The sequence below is a fragment of the Petaurus breviceps genome, unplaced genomic scaffold (genome assembly GCF_028583685.1).
Source record: "Petaurus breviceps papuanus isolate PSGF00001 unplaced genomic scaffold, PetGlider_PUasm1.0 76, whole genome shotgun sequence".
NCBI lineage: Eukaryota > Metazoa > Chordata > Mammalia > Diprotodontia > Petauridae > Petaurus > Petaurus breviceps.
The window spans coordinates 58,415,035-58,430,509 of NW_027186473.1; the positions used below are offsets into that span (position 1 = coordinate 58,415,035).

A 15,475-nucleotide genomic window follows, 5' to 3' on the forward strand; every position below is an offset into this window, starting at 1 on the left:
TGCTCCACTAGCTGCCTATTGCTATGTGAAGTAATGGGCAATATATAGGTAGAGAAGACAGTGTGGACATGCTGGCTATCTTCAAGTAGCTTAAAGGGCAGTGGTGTAGGAGGCTACCAACCGAACTTTTTTATCATTAAAGCAATAATAATAATATTGTCCTCATTATTGTTCAGTCATTCCATTGTGTCTGATTCTTAGTGACCATACACTGTCCATAAGATTTTCTTGGTAAAGATTCTGGAGTGGTTTTCCATTTAACTAGCAACAAAAAAGTGAATATCAAAAAAATTAAATTTAAAAATATTAGCTAGTATTCATATGGTGATTTAAGATGTACAAAGTGCTTTATATATACTATCTCATTTTATCCTCACAACAATCCTTCAAAGTAGCTTCTGTTATCCCTATTTTACAGTTGAGGAAACTGAGGTAGAAGCTGGCTAAGTGACCTGCTCAGAGTCACATAGCTATGTCTGAGGCTAGATTTGAACTCAGTTCTTCCTGATCCCAGGTAAAATGGTCTATTCTCTGCACTCCCTTAGTTCTTTAATATGTGCCACTTTAATAGAAGGAAAGGCTTCCCAAGAGATCCATCCAAAAGGAGTATGAGCTGCCTTGGGAGATAGGATGTCTCCTTTCACTAGAGGTATGCAGACAGGGTCAAGATGGAACGATCATCTGACAGGTAGACTGTGAGGAGATCCTTGTTTAGGCAGGAGTTGGACAAATTGGTCTCTCCCAACTCTGAGAATCTGAGACTGTGAAAGCCTAAGAAGAAATCTGCTAAAGCAATGTAGAGTTTCTGCTTTAACAGACAATTCAAGAAGATTGGAACTCCCATTCCATAAATAGCAGAATCAGATATTGATTCAGATTGCTAAAGATAAAGCTTGGAAGAAAGTGGGTCTAAAGCTCCTAGGAATGAACTCTTGTCTCCACAACAGTCTCTAGGTGATAGAGGATAGAGTATTGGATCTGGGGTCAGAAACACAAGATCTTGAATCCTGCTTCAGGCACTCAATGGCTTTGTGACTCCAAGAAAGTAATTTAATTTCTCACATCCTCAGTTACCTCATCGGTAAAATTGGCATAATAATAGTACTTGCTTCACTGGGTTATTGTGAAGATCAAATGAGATAAAATATGTGAATCACATTTAGCATCTCTTAAAGCTTTCATCATCATTATCATCATCATCATCATCATCATAATTTTTATTTTTGGATTTTCATTAGTGCCACTGTTAACTCATGTTAGCCAGAACAGAAAAGGGTGTTTAAAAAAAAGGGTGAATTTTCAGAATTTTTTTTTTTTTTGGTGACAGCTCCTAAAGAAATCAATGCTACATTAAGGCATTGTTACTGAAGCTGAGAAAGTCTAATCATTTTGGAAAGTGGTTTGGAATTACAAAAGCAAAACCACCAGTCTGTTCAATGTCCTTTGTCTCAGTGAATGGGCATGGGACATATAAAGTTCAGTGACACAGAGGCCCTATATAAAACAAAATATTGGCCTTCTTCATGGTAGCCAACACAGGAAACTAAACAGGTATCCATCAACTAAGATACAAATAAAAAAAAAAAGTTCTACATATATGTAATTTGCCAGAAGAAATTATAAATATGAAGCATTCAGAAAAATATAGGAAATTTTCTATAAAATAAAGAAAGCAGAAATGTCATTAAATTTGTACATACCGTTTGATCCATCAGTACCCTTACTGGGTGCATACCCTCAGGAGATCAAAGACAGAGGAAAAGGTTCCATGTGTACAAAAATATTAATAGCAGAACTTTTTGTGGTAGCAAAAAAACTGGAAAGAAAATAGGTGCCTATTAGTTAGGAAATGACTATAAATTGTGGCATGTGAATTGTGTTGCATTATAAGACACAAAAATGAGAAGAATTGGGGCGGCTAGGTGGCGCAGTGAATAGAGCACCGGCCCTGGAGTCAGGAGGACCTGAGTTCAAATCCGGCTCAGACACTTAACACAAATACTAGCCGTGTGACCTTGGGCAAAAGTCACAACCCCAATTGCCCTCCAAAAAGCAACAACAACAAAAAAATAAGAATGTTAGCCTATGTTCCACATAGGCCTATGTGTAAGTCAGTGATGGTCATGACAGCCATTGCCTAATAAATACAGCTTCTTATTCCCCTCCAAACCAAAACGGGTCATTTACTTTCCCCTGGGAACTCAACCTACTGTGTGACCTCTGAACCAGACCATGGGAATCACCATGTGTAGCTTGGCATTGGGGAAACTAGTTCCTGTTTTCACTGCTAAGCAAATGTGGGGGGTGGGAAGGAGAGGGGGTCCCCATTCTGACTTCCAAGGCTAGACTGGGGATAATGTGTTCCTGGAATCCTGAGTCAGACAATGGAAGGCATTTTTTCCCATAACAATTTGATTATATATGGTGGTTGGGTTCTATTGTTTTGGGTACACAGCACTATTGATACATTGATTAGTTTGGCTTTTGTGGGCTGGTGTAGGAGTCTAATGGCCATCTATAGCTTTTATTTATGGGAAAATGCCTTTTGAATGACAGATATCTTACAAATGAGTTTTTGGAGCACAAATAGTTTGTGAATTGGGAAATACCTGTCCTAAGGCCCTCATTTTATTACATTAACCTCATGTTAACAGAATAGATGAGACTTTAGCCTTATGATAAACAATCCAATATAACTATTCTTTGCATAGATTAAGAACTGGAAGGGACCTTAATGACCATCTAGTCTGATCCCTTCATTTTATAGCTGAAAGAAAACTGAGGCCCAGCAAGATAAAGTAGCTTGCCCAAAGGCACAAGGCAGAGTGCCCTAGTCCAGGGTTCTTTAAATTATGTCATGCTTGGCACAGAACCCACCACATAGTAGGTCTTAATAAACATTTATTGATGGACTGATCTTGCTGCTGAAGATGCAAAAATCGTAGAATTTCAGGGTTTGAGGGATCTCAGAGGTCTCCTGTCTGACTTGTACCTACACAAGAACTCCTAAGACATACTCAACAAGTGACCATCCTGAATCTGTTTAAACAGAAAGCGGCAACTCACAACCTCCTGGGGCAATTCATTCTGCTTTTGCCTAACGCTAAGTCTTAGAAGGTTGTTCCTTACATTGAGTCAACATCTGCCTCTCCTCTACCCAGCTAGGTGACACAGTAGATAGAGAACACTTGACCAGGAATCAGGAAGACTTGAGTTCAAATCCTGTCTTAGGCAGGTACTAGCTGTGGGACCCTGGGCAAGCTATTTGACCTTTCTCTGTGAGAGTTTCATCTTGTTGGGGTTTTTGTGTGTGTGTATGCCTGAATCATCATTGGTAATATACTCCAAGCTGCTTATACCCATTGTACACCTTTCCATTCACTGGTGTGTCACTCACACATCTTATTTCTTTGGATATAGTAGCATTCCATGATTCACAGCTTCATAGTATCAGTGGGCTATGTGTTAGGGAAAAGAAAATTTTTTGTGTTCCAATTTTATAAGTTATTTTCTTTTTTTGTGAAGGTAAATTTTTTTATCTGAAACTCTTTTTTAAGTAAATTAATTAATTTACTTTTCATTTTCAACATTTACTTCCATAAGATTTTGAATTTTAAATTTTCTCCCCCTCCCTCCCTTGCCCCTACCCAAGACAGCATGCAATCTAATATAGACTTTACATATACATTTGGGTTTTAACACATTTTCATATTAGTCATGTTGTAAAGAGGAATGAGAACCAATGGGAGGAACCACAAGAAAGAAACAAAACAACAACAACAGAGAAAATAGTCTGCTTCGATCTGCATTCAGACTCCAAAGTTCTTTCTCTGGATGTAGATAGCACTTTCCGTACTGAGTCTTTTAGAATTGTCTTAGATCATTGCATTGCTGAGAGGAGCTAAGTCTATCAAAGTTGGTCATCACACAATGTTGCTGTTACTGTGTACAATGTTCTCCTGGTTCTGCTCACTTTATTCAGCATCAGTTCATTTAAGTCTTTCCAGGTTTTTCTGAAATCTGCCTGCTTATCATTCCTTATAGCACAATATACATTCATATACCACAGCTTGTTCACTCATTCCCCAATTGATGGACATCACCTCAATTTTCAATTCTTGGCCACCATAAAAAGAGCTGCTATAAATACTTTTGTACATGTGGGTCCTTTTCCCATTTTTATGATCTGTTTGGGATACAGACCTAGAAATGGTATTGCTGGGTCAAAGGGTATGCACATTTTTATAGCCCTTTGGGTATAGCTGCAAATTGCTCTTCAGAATGGTTGGATCAGTTCACAACACCACCAACAATGCATTAATGTTCCATTTTCTCTAACATTTAATGTTTTCCTGTTTTGTCATGTTAGCCAATTTGATAGGTGTGTTGTGGTACCTCAGAGTTGTTTTGATTTATCTTTCTCTAATCAGTAGTGATTTAGAGCATTTTTCATATGACTATAAATATCTTTAATTTCTTCATCTGAAAACTGCCTGTTCATATCCTTTAACCATTTATCAATTGGGGAATGACTTGTATTCTTAAAATTTGACTCAGCCCTCTGGTTGGTTGGTTGTTGTCTTTTGTTCTCAAAGAGGACCAAAATGACATCACTATGCTGGAGCTGAGTTTCAATGTGTCCAGCTGTGACAGATCAGACCAATACAAGCTCAGAATGCTCTACCACAGGTTGGGCACAAATAGTCCATGTGAATATTTGGGGTGAAAACTCCAATTTGCGCATCCTGAATTTCCTCTGAGTGGTCTCAATTCTGAATTGCTCATTGAGCACAGAACCTTCTCTGATGTGGGCATGCCATGCTGAGTTGTCCTGTGCCAGTGTCTCCCATGTCACACAATCAATTCCAAAGTTCTTAAGAGAGACCTTGAGAGTGTCCTTGTATCACTTCTTCTGATCACCATGTGAACATTTGCCCTGTGTGAGTTCTCCACAAAATAGTCTTTTTGGCAAGCGTACATTTTTCATTCAAACAATGTGGCCAGCCCATCGGAGTTGTGCTGTCTGAAAGCAGAGTTTGAATGCTCGGCAGTTTACTTTGAGTAAGGACCTCAGTGTCTGGTATCTTATCCTGCCAGGTGATATTCAGGATCTTCCTAAGACAATTCAAGTGGAAGGGATTCAGTTTCCTGGCATGACACTAGTAGACTGTCCAGGTTTCACAGGCATACAACACCATGGCTCTGTAGACCTTCAGTTTGGTAGTCAGTCTACTAACCTCTTCTCTCCCATACTTTCCTTGAGTCTACCAAACACTGAGCTAGCTCTGGAAATTATCAATGTGTACATCCCTGGAAGGTACACTACCAAGGTAAGTGAACTTATCCACAGCATTCAAAATTTCTCCATTTATTGTAACTAATCGTTCCATGTATGGATGGTATGGTGGTGGCTGATGGAGCACTTGTGTTTTCTTGGTGTTAATTGTTAAGGCCAAAATTAGCACAAGCAGCAGAGAACTGATCTTTACTTTGTTACATCTCAGCTTCAGAGGCTGCATTGAGGGCACAATCACCTGCCAACAGAAAATCATGCACCAACTCTCCCTACACTTTGGTCTTGGCTTGTAGCCTTTTCAAGTTGAAGAATTTACCATCAGTGCAATGCCTGATCTTGATGCTTCATTCATCCTTAATTGAAAGCATTTGAAAACATGACTGAAAACATTAAGCTAAAAAGCATGGGGGCAACATTCAGCTCTCTACATATTTTATAAATGAGACCTTAAAAAACAAACAAACAACAACAAAGAAATGAGACCTTTATTAGAAAGACTCATTCTAAAAGTTTTCCCAGCTCCTATTCTTGGTTGCATTGGTTTTGTTTGTGCAAAATCTTTTCAATTTAGTATAATCAAAATCATCCATTTTGCATTTCATAATGTTCTCTTTCTCTTGTTTGGTCATAAACTCTTCCCTTCTCCATAAATCTGACAAGTAAACTATTCCTTGCTCTCCTAGTTTGCTTATAATATCAGTCTTTATATCTAAATTGTGTACCCACATAATTAAGATTCAGGACTTTATCTTGGTATACAGTGTAAGATACTGGTCTGTGTATAGTTTCTGCCATAGTATTTTCCAGTTTTCCCAGCAGTTTTTGTTAAATAGTGAGTTCTTATCCCAGAAACTGGAGTCTTTGGGTTTATCAAATAGATTTCTATTGTCATTGACTATTGTTTTTTGTGTACTTAACCTATTCCACTGATCTACCACTCTATTTCTTAGCCAGTACCAAATAATTCTGATGATTGCTGCTTTATAATACAATTTAAGATCTGGTATAGCTAGGTCACCTTCCCTTGCATTTTTTTCATTAATTCCCTTGAAATTCTTAACCTTTTGTTCTTTTAGATGGATTTTATTATTATTTTTTCTAGCTCTATAAAACAATTTTTTGGTAGTTTGATTGATATGGCACTGAATAAGTAAATTAGTTTAGGTAGAATTGTCATTTTTATTATATTAGCTTAACCTTGCCATGAGCAACTGATATTTTTTCAAGTATTTAGATATGACTTTATTGGTGTGAAACGTATTTTGTGATTATGTTGATATGGTTTCTGGGTTTGTTTTGGCAGGTAGATTCCCAAACATTTTATAATGTCTACAGTGACTTCAAATGGAATTTCTCTATCTCTTGCTGTTGGACTTTGTTAGTAATATATAGAAAGGCCAATGATTTCCATGGGCTTATTTTATATCCTGCAACTTTGCTAAATTTGTTTATTATTTCAAGTAGGTTTTCACTTGATTCTCTAGGATTCTCTAAATATACCATCATATCATTTGCAAAGAGTGATAGCTTTGTTTCTTCTTACCTATTCTAATTCTTCAATTTCTTTTTTTTTTTCTTATTGCTAAAGCTAACATTTCTATATTGAACAACAGTAGCAATAATAGGCATCCTTGTTAATCTGAAACTTAAAAAAAATGCTTCTATTTCAGGAAAGAAAAAAAATTAATGGATGGGAGCATTCAGAGCTAGAAAAATGTAATCAGGAAAGAAAAGTTTCCTGACCTTAGGGGTCATTCCTTCACTTGGCTTTTGCTCTGGCTTCCTACTGTATTTTTTTTTTTTAATCAATTGGGGTTAAGTTACTTGTTCAAGGTTACATGGCCAGGTGTTTCTGGGTGGGTGCTAAGTGTCTGAGCCCGGATTCGATCCCCAGGTCATCCCTACACTGGGGCCAGTGCTCTTACTTGCTCTGCTACCTGGCTGCCCTGTATTCTTTTTTTTTAAATTATTTATTCATTTATTTTTAGTTTTCAACATTCATTTCCACAAGATTTTGAGTTACAATTTTTTCTCCCTGTCTTTCCCCTACCCCCACTCATAAATAGCAAGCCTACTGAATACCCCTTCCCCCAATCTGTTCTCTCTTATATCCTCTCCCATCACCTCCCCCCCCCAACTTCATAGTAGGGCAAGATGGAGTTCTATACCCCAGTGCCTGTATATTGTATTCTTTCTTAATGCCTCATTTTAAAGGCTGAAGCCTGATGGTGTTATCTCTTAATGCTTCTTTTGACTAAGCATTCCTACAGACAGTACCTTCTCTCTGTGTCAAATGGATCAGCCTGTGAAGATAGATATAATACTTATTTTAGGAAATTGTTCTAAGAAAATATATCCTTGAGCTAATGGAAGTTCACAGCTATTTCCTTGTCAGCCTTCTTGTTATTTTGAAATATTGCTTAAATGCTTTTTGCTCCTCCTGAATCCTAATTCAAAATAAACTTCATCATGAATTTCCTACATCATTCCCTTACATGCATATATTCACTAGACTGCACTTCTTCACTTGCGATTTTTGTCAGCTTTCATTATTTCCTTTTAAAGGACTTTAGAGACTTCAAAATAAGTTATACTGAATGTCTCTATCCACCACGACAAAACAGCTAAAAGTACATTTCTCAATTTCTTGCTTGGTGGCAAAAGACCTTGTGCTTTGGGATAATCTGTAGCAAGTACAAACTTTGCACTGATTTTCCCTTCTTTCCTTTTTTTCCATCTTCCTCCTTCTTCCTTCCCTCTCTACCTTCTTTATCTCTTCCTTTATTAAGTGTCTGCCTTGTGAAAAAACAGCATGTTGAGCCTTGAAGAGATACTGGGATAAACAAGATATGAACCTGCCTTCAAGGAGCTTACAGCCTAGCCAGAGTGATATGACATGAGCATAAGTAAATATAATACAAATAATTAAAAATAGTTATAATAATGGAGATTATATATAGATGCATATATAATCCTTAAAGTCTGCCAAGCATTTTATTACATCCAATTCTCACAACAATTGTGAGGTATTATAGATATTCTTAGCCTCATTTCACAAATAGGGCAAGTCAGTGACTTGCCCATTATCTCATGGCTAGTAAGTGTCTGACAAGGTATTCCAACCCATGGGTTGCTAGTTCCAAATTCAACACTTTATCTGTTAAGCCTGGCTACTTTTCTAGAATATGGCATGTGCATAATAGTACAAAATCCTTTGAAATTAGATGAGGGAAAGATCACTTCTGGCTGGAGGGATTCCTGAAGCCTACACATAGGAAGTGCTGTTTAAACTAGAACCTGGTGGATGGGAAGGGAGTATTCCAATAGAATGTAAGTTCTCTGAGGATAGGGACTAGTTTGCTTTTTGTCTTTGTATTTGCAGTGCCTAGCCCAGACCCTTGTACATAGTAAGTGTTTGATAAATGTTTCTTAAAGTGGATGTGGGGATTTGTTTTGCTTGACTGTGTATATTAGTTACAAGGGTTTGCTTTTTCTTTTTCTAATAGTGGATCAGGGAACAGTGCAATTAAATGTGAAGAAATGAAAAAACATGTGTTGCACTTCAGTTAATGGTGCTACCATTCTCTCCTTCCATTTATTTATCCATTCAACAAATATTTATTAAGTCACACTATTGGCAAACGATACATAGCACAGCTATATGCTTGATACTGTGAAAGTTATAAAGAATAAGAGACATTTTCTGACCTCTGAGAGTATACACTTTAGAAGGGGGAGATGAGACATATACACAAATAGCTATAATACTAGCAAGGAGGTAATATGTACCTTGAGAGGCATAATAAATATACAAAATGAATTCAGAGGAGCAATCTGATCAGCCAGATTGGGACTACTTCATAGAGAACTCGCATTTTGGCCATGTCTCAAAAGATGGTAGGATTTTGACTAGCAGTGAAATAGCAGGAGAGTGTTTAATAAGAAGAAAGACAAGCCCTAGAGGCAGGAACACTTGCAATTGTTTAGGGAAAAGTAAGGAATCCATTTTGGCTAGAGTATAACATACCTGAAGGGGAATGATGTGAGATAAGACTTGAAAGATTTGTAGGAACCTGATTGTGGAGGACTGTCGGTGCTGGGGGAAGGAGTTTGACCTTTTCCCTATGAAAAGAAAGTCCAATTGAAAGTTTTTAATCAAGGGGGTGAGGCAAAGTGACATAATCAGACCTTAAGAAGATTAATCTGGCAGAAGTGTTTTACAATGGATTAGAAGGGAGGAAGGGAGAAAAGGGTGGATGACAACTGGGAAATTAGAGATGAGAAGACCAAGTTGGAGGGTTGTGCCTCAGTTTAGGAAGACCTAATTAGGGCTTTATGGCTAGAGATATATATTCATAACCAAAGGGATAGGGGAGATAAAAAATTTTTGATTGTATACAATTTAACGGCTTTAGTACAAAAAAAATCAATGCAGATGGAATAAGAAGGGAAATTCAAGTATCAAAATATCTCCTAAAAATACCCGCTATTCAAGATACATAAGGAGTTGACACAGATATGATCCAAAGCCATGCTTCCCAATAAATAGATTGTCAAAGGATACAGTTTTCCAAAGGGTTGCCAGATATCAATGACCTCATTTGGGGTGTTCTTGGCAAAGATACTGGAGTGGTCTGCCATTTCTTTCTCCAGATCATTTTACAAATGAAGAAACTGAGGCAATCTGGGTTAAGTGACTTGCCCAGGGCCACACAGCTAGGAAGTATCTGAAGTCAGATTTGAACTCAGGAGCTCCAGGTTCAGCACTCTATCCACTACTCCATCTAACTGCAAGACAACCAGTGAGATAATGTATATAAATGATTTGCCTAACTAAAGTGCTGTATAAATACCAGTTATTATTATAATGTGGGATGTTCTATATATACTGCCTTGTAGCATGGTTATTCAGGCATGTGTTTTATCTCCACATTTAAATATAAGATCCTGGAGGGCAAGGACTATGTCTTATTCTTCTGAGTATACCCAGTCTAATCCAATAAGTATTTATTAATAGGGAGTCAGAAAGTCCTGAATTCAAATCCTCACACTGGCTATGTGTCCCTGGGAAAATCAGTTAACCCCTTGGTCTCAGTTATTTCATTTGTAAGTGAAGGAACTGGAACCAATGACCTCTGAGGTCCTTTCTAGTTCTAAATCTATGATTTTAGGATTCTAAGAGGCATAGGTGGGGTGCGGGGGTGGGGCATTCTAAACATGGGGGAAATAACCAATTTGTGTTTTCCTTAGTAGAAATTGGATGGATGGATGAGTGGAGGGATGAAGAGACTTCTTTACCAGCTATATCACTCATTAGCCTTGTCATGTACAATTCAGCTCCAAGCTGAGGATCTATTCAGTCCAATAATAAACATTAAGAATCATCTTTCCAGGCACTGGAGATACAAAAAGAGGCAAAAAATGCTTCTCTAAAGGAGTGAACATTCTAATGGGGGAGACAGCATAAAAATAACCCTGTAAATATAAGATTCATACAGAATGGATTCAAGGTGATCTCAGAGGAAAGGCACTAGAAGTGGGGGTCTAGGACGGATTAGGAATATAGGATATAGGAATTGGATTTAAGTGAGGGAGGGATGTGCAAAATCACCAGCCTCACTTTCTCCTCTGGTGCCATCTGGATCCAGTGGCCAGATATAGACCGGGAGGACTGGAGATGGCCCCCATACAGTGCGAGACCTTGGTCTTTTTAAGCCAAGGTCTTTCCCAGGTGTCTGTTTGACAGAGGCAATGCCATTTAATGTTTAAGGCTAAGTAAGAAATGAGGGAGAGAATGGCCTCTTTACCTAGTGAAAAAAAATCAATCTGGGAGGGGAAGACCCTCAAGGTTTCTGGCCAAAACAGAAACAATTACTATTTACATTCATTCTGCACCAATCAGGGTGCAGTGACCAAGTGGGCCTAGGCTTGGAACATATAGAGAGGAGGGGAGATGTAAGAAAGAGGAGGGGAGGGGCAGGGCCCAGCAATATGCTTCCATCAGTATTCAGATGATATCAGTTCTTTTTCTGGAGGAGGATAATATTTTCATCATGAATTCCTTTGGGATTGTCTTGGATCACTGTATTCCTGAGAATAGCTAAGTCATTGATTGTTGCTAAATCCTACAGTATTGCTGTTTCTGTGTACAATGTTTTCTGGTTCTCACTTCACTCTAGTTCATAAAAATCTTCCCAAACTTTTCTGAAACCTTCCTCTTCATTTCTTTACAGCACAATAGTATTCCATCATAATCATATACCACACCTTGTTTAGCCATTCCCCAATTGATGGGCATCCCTTCAATTTTTGATTCTTAGTTAATACAAACAGGCTAGAAAATGTTAAATCAGACTTTACACTAAAAAAAAAAGTCTGGAACCTTCCTTAATTTGTTAATTCTATAAGCATGAAATTTTGTATACTGAGTTTACTTAGGAGACTACATTGTTTCACAGGCCAACTCTACAAGGAATGTTGGAATGAAGGAGCAATCCAAAGGAGAGCAACATGCTGGAAGACTTGAAAGATAGGAAGGGGCAATGACACGAAGGGCTCTAAATGCCAAACAGAGCGCGTTATCTTTGAGCCTGGAGGTAATAAGGAGGCAATGGGATTTATGGAGTGGATGACATACATGGTCAGACCCATCTTTTAGGAAATTTATTTTGTTGGTTTAATGGAGAATGGATTTTAGTGGAGAGAGCCTTGAGGCAGGGAGCCCAACCAGAAAAGGCTGTTGCTCAAGTCTAGCCACGAGGCACTGCTTCACAGCTGTGACTGCCAAAGAGATGCTGCGCCAGTGGGGGGATAAGAGTAAAGATTTTCTCCATGAGTGCAGAGTGTCTCCACTACGGATTGAGTCAGTTCAGAGAGAATGAAGTGATCTTTGCCTCTGTCATAATCAGTGTGCTTCTGTGAGCACCGGAGTCTAGAGGCCAGTACTCTTCACCTCTGTTTTAGCCTCCTTCATCTCAGATTCTTTTCCCTGGAGGGGTAGTTTGCATGTGTGTTCATAGTGGGTGGTGTTTGGGTGGGGGTGGGGGGTTGGGTGGAGCCAAAGACTTGTTTTCTGGGGAAGGAATGAAAATTGAGCCAAACACCTCTTAATAAACTGGATTGTGATGTGATTGGTCCTTCCTGGAGGCTGGCTATAGGAACACTTAGTCATCGGCACTCAGGAGATCTCTTTGGGACTGGGCACAAACTTGGCTGTTTCTCTCCTACCTCTTTGTGCCTGGGATTAGCTGTCGTACTTGGGCTTTGGGAAGGCTGATGCAGTTTGACAAAATATAATCCTAGATTTGCCTTTGCCTCTCAGCTTATGAAAAACAGATGTCTTAATGTTCTGGAATTTCACACAGAATGGAAGTTGAGCCTTTTAGACTGAGAACATTGAGTTAAGACAATTCGGAATCCAGCCAGAAGGGGGTTTTTCCCTCCTCTTGTCTATTTTTACTGCGTAACTGATAGCCGTCCAAGGACCGACCTTCCTCCCTTCTTCAGTCCATCCCTCTCACTCTGAAGTGGGAGGGGATAGAGCAGCTTCACCTTGAGATACCATCAGAAGGAGAGATTGCAGCGGCAACCCAAAAGAGAAAAGAATGAAAGGAGAAGAGAAAGGGAATGTCTCATGATTGTCTGACTGATTCTTGAAAAAAACAAACAAAACAGCATACAATCCTTCCATAGCAGGCAGAGGGACGAGAAGACAGAAAGAAGATAGCAACAGCTTTCTCCTGGGGACTTGTGTGTATGTGGTTTTTTTTCACTAAGTGCAGTAAGTCACCATTTCACAATCATTCATTAGCTTGCTTGTGCTATTGAGCTCTGAAAAATACTTCCGCAGAACGTTGAGATGCATCCAGATTGCTGTGGAATTTGACTGTGTGTGTGTGTGTGTGTGTGTGTGTGTGTGTGTGTGTGTGTGGTTTAATTTGTTATTCTGCTCATGTCAGGCAATGCACTGGGGGCTGCCAATTTCTGTCTGTTTTGGGTACCTTTTTTTGTTCACTCCTGGATGGATGTTAGCGTGTTTAAGAAGTCTGTAAAGTAGTCCATTTCCGAACCTGTCGCTGCAGTGGTTAGAAGCCAGAGTCTCGCTGGCAAAAAGACAGAAAAGGGTTTCTGACAGCCCAGCCCAGCTCAGCTCTAGTCTGCATGTCAGAAGTGATACTGTTGGAAGGACTAAGACTCCAAATTAAGCAGTTCTGAACTTGAGCCAAGAGGTATGGCAATAAGGAGAAGCAAGTACATGCATCCTGTGTTTCTAAAAAATAATAATATATGATCTATGTACATAAAAAGCATGAAGCAGAGCTTTGATATGGCATTTACTTGAAGAAAAAATTGCCCTGGAGTCTTAAACTGGTAAATTTGATAACTTTGGAAGCATTTTCCCTCCTTTTTTTTTTTTTAACTTTAGTAGTTCATCCACTACCAGAAACCGAATTTAATTCCCTCTCCATTTGCCTCTATCCTTTCCCCACGCCATACCCTGCCAGCATCCTGCAGCTCTTTCATTTGTTAGTGTTGGGAAGATGTTGACCTTGAAGTGTCTGTGGGCTTAAAACAAAACCCATCAACCCTCCAAAAACACTTGTTTTGAAGGTAAACACAGAAGTCTAAAAATGCTTGCTGATTGCAAAAATAATGAAAAGCCTTGGTTTTGGCAGGGGTTTGAGTGGAGGGAAGAGAAGAGATTGGGAAAGGAGAGTGACTCCTTTAAGGATGAGGCCTACCAGTCTCTAGAGCATTCTCTAACCTCCAAATTAATTCTACCTGTAGCCATTTCATCCTTCCCCAAGGCAGTCAACCTTCCCCTTTCCTCTCTCTCCTCAAGGAATCCCCACTGTCAGCCAAGAAAATAGAGGCTAATTTATGCTTTCTGATTTTTTCCAAATTAAAAAAACAAAAAGAAGAAAACTTGTATTTTCAGAGACCCCAGGAAGACTTGGTGTTTCATCACCTTTGCAGTTCTTCACCACACCCATCTAAGCATCATGTTTTCCCCCCATTAGAAGGAATCTACAGTTGTTAGTATGTGTTTAATTTTTAAAGAATGCAGAGATAATGGGCTAAGAGTCTATCTTCCTCTTCTTTATGTAACTGTATTTTAATAAGTGCTCATAAACAGCTGGCTTGAATTCCCTGTTTTTTTGAAACACTTTCTTTCCTGTCATTTACTTCAGAGAGTGAGAACAGATCTTCTGCTTAGTTCAGAATCTACTAGAACCATCAAGACTTCTTTCTCATTTATGATTTACATTGGGTTCCACCTAGGGCAAAACCAGACCTTAGTCCAAAGAAAGAAAGGATTGGAATGATTCTGAAGCCTTTACATCTCTTGGGGTCTCCTTACCAAACCAAAGAGCATGTATTGGGTGAATAATTTATAAAGCACATAGAAAACATGTCTTAAATACTCCTTTCCTTCAAGTGTGGAATAGACATGTTTGGCTGAATCCAGTTTATAAGCACAAATGCTAGATTTTCATGATGAAAATGACTGTGGGATTTTAGATGGGCAAGAATGAACAAGGCTAATTATATATTGCAAGGATATTTCTATGTATTTTTCCTGAACTGTCTTCTGTTTTTCCCAACTTTGACAAACTCTCTTTTTTATAATATCTAATAGGTAATATAATCCAAAGAAACTATTACCTCTGAGTATGAAAGTCTCTTTAGATAATAGAAAGTGTTCTTTTCAAAAGATATTTTCTGATGTTCTTTTCACTTCCTCTTTCGTTTCTTGAGGGAATGCTGCCAATAAATATTTCCTTGCCGCAATGGGAGGGAAATATGGAGCCTCCCTCCTGACTCTTCTGCCCTTCTAGCTCCCACTATTTTCATGCTATGCTCACTTGCCTTTCTGGTTGACCACAAAAGGCAAGCGAGCCGTTTTTTCTATAAGTGCCAAACTGATATTGAATGAAATGATAATCAATCAAGGAAATCCCAATGGACCTACAAAATCCCATTGAGGAAACCAGTTGTTTTTGCCTCAGCCTGTTTCTGGGATCCAAAGACAGTGTGGTATAATGGTAAGAGTGTTGGATTTGGATTCAGGAAAGATCTGGGTTCAAATTCTTTCTCTGACACTTAAGTAGTTATGTGTCCATGGGTAAATTATATAACCTCTCTGTGCCAGTTTCCTGGTAAAATGAGGAAAATAAT

The 15,475-nt window shown here is 38.7% G+C and overlaps 1 protein-coding gene across 7 annotated transcripts in view; it reads left to right on the forward strand.

Moving 5' to 3' along the window:
* TRIM2 (tripartite motif containing 2) overlaps nucleotides 1–15,475 on the forward strand; it is a 144,205-nt gene that overhangs the window by 9,469 nt on the left and 119,261 nt on the right. For 2 of the 7 annotated variants that reach the window (XM_069105574.1, XM_069105570.1), the window contains exon 1: nucleotides 12,346–13,049. The exons of 2 other annotated variants lie outside the window; for them this stretch is intronic. The gene's annotated coding sequence lies outside the window, so the exon portion shown is untranslated. Of the gene's footprint in view, nucleotides 1–12,345; nucleotides 13,077–15,475 lie in introns of those variants that run through there. 3 more of the 7 variants (XM_069105569.1, XM_069105567.1, XM_069105577.1) reach the window with 3 other exon arrangements.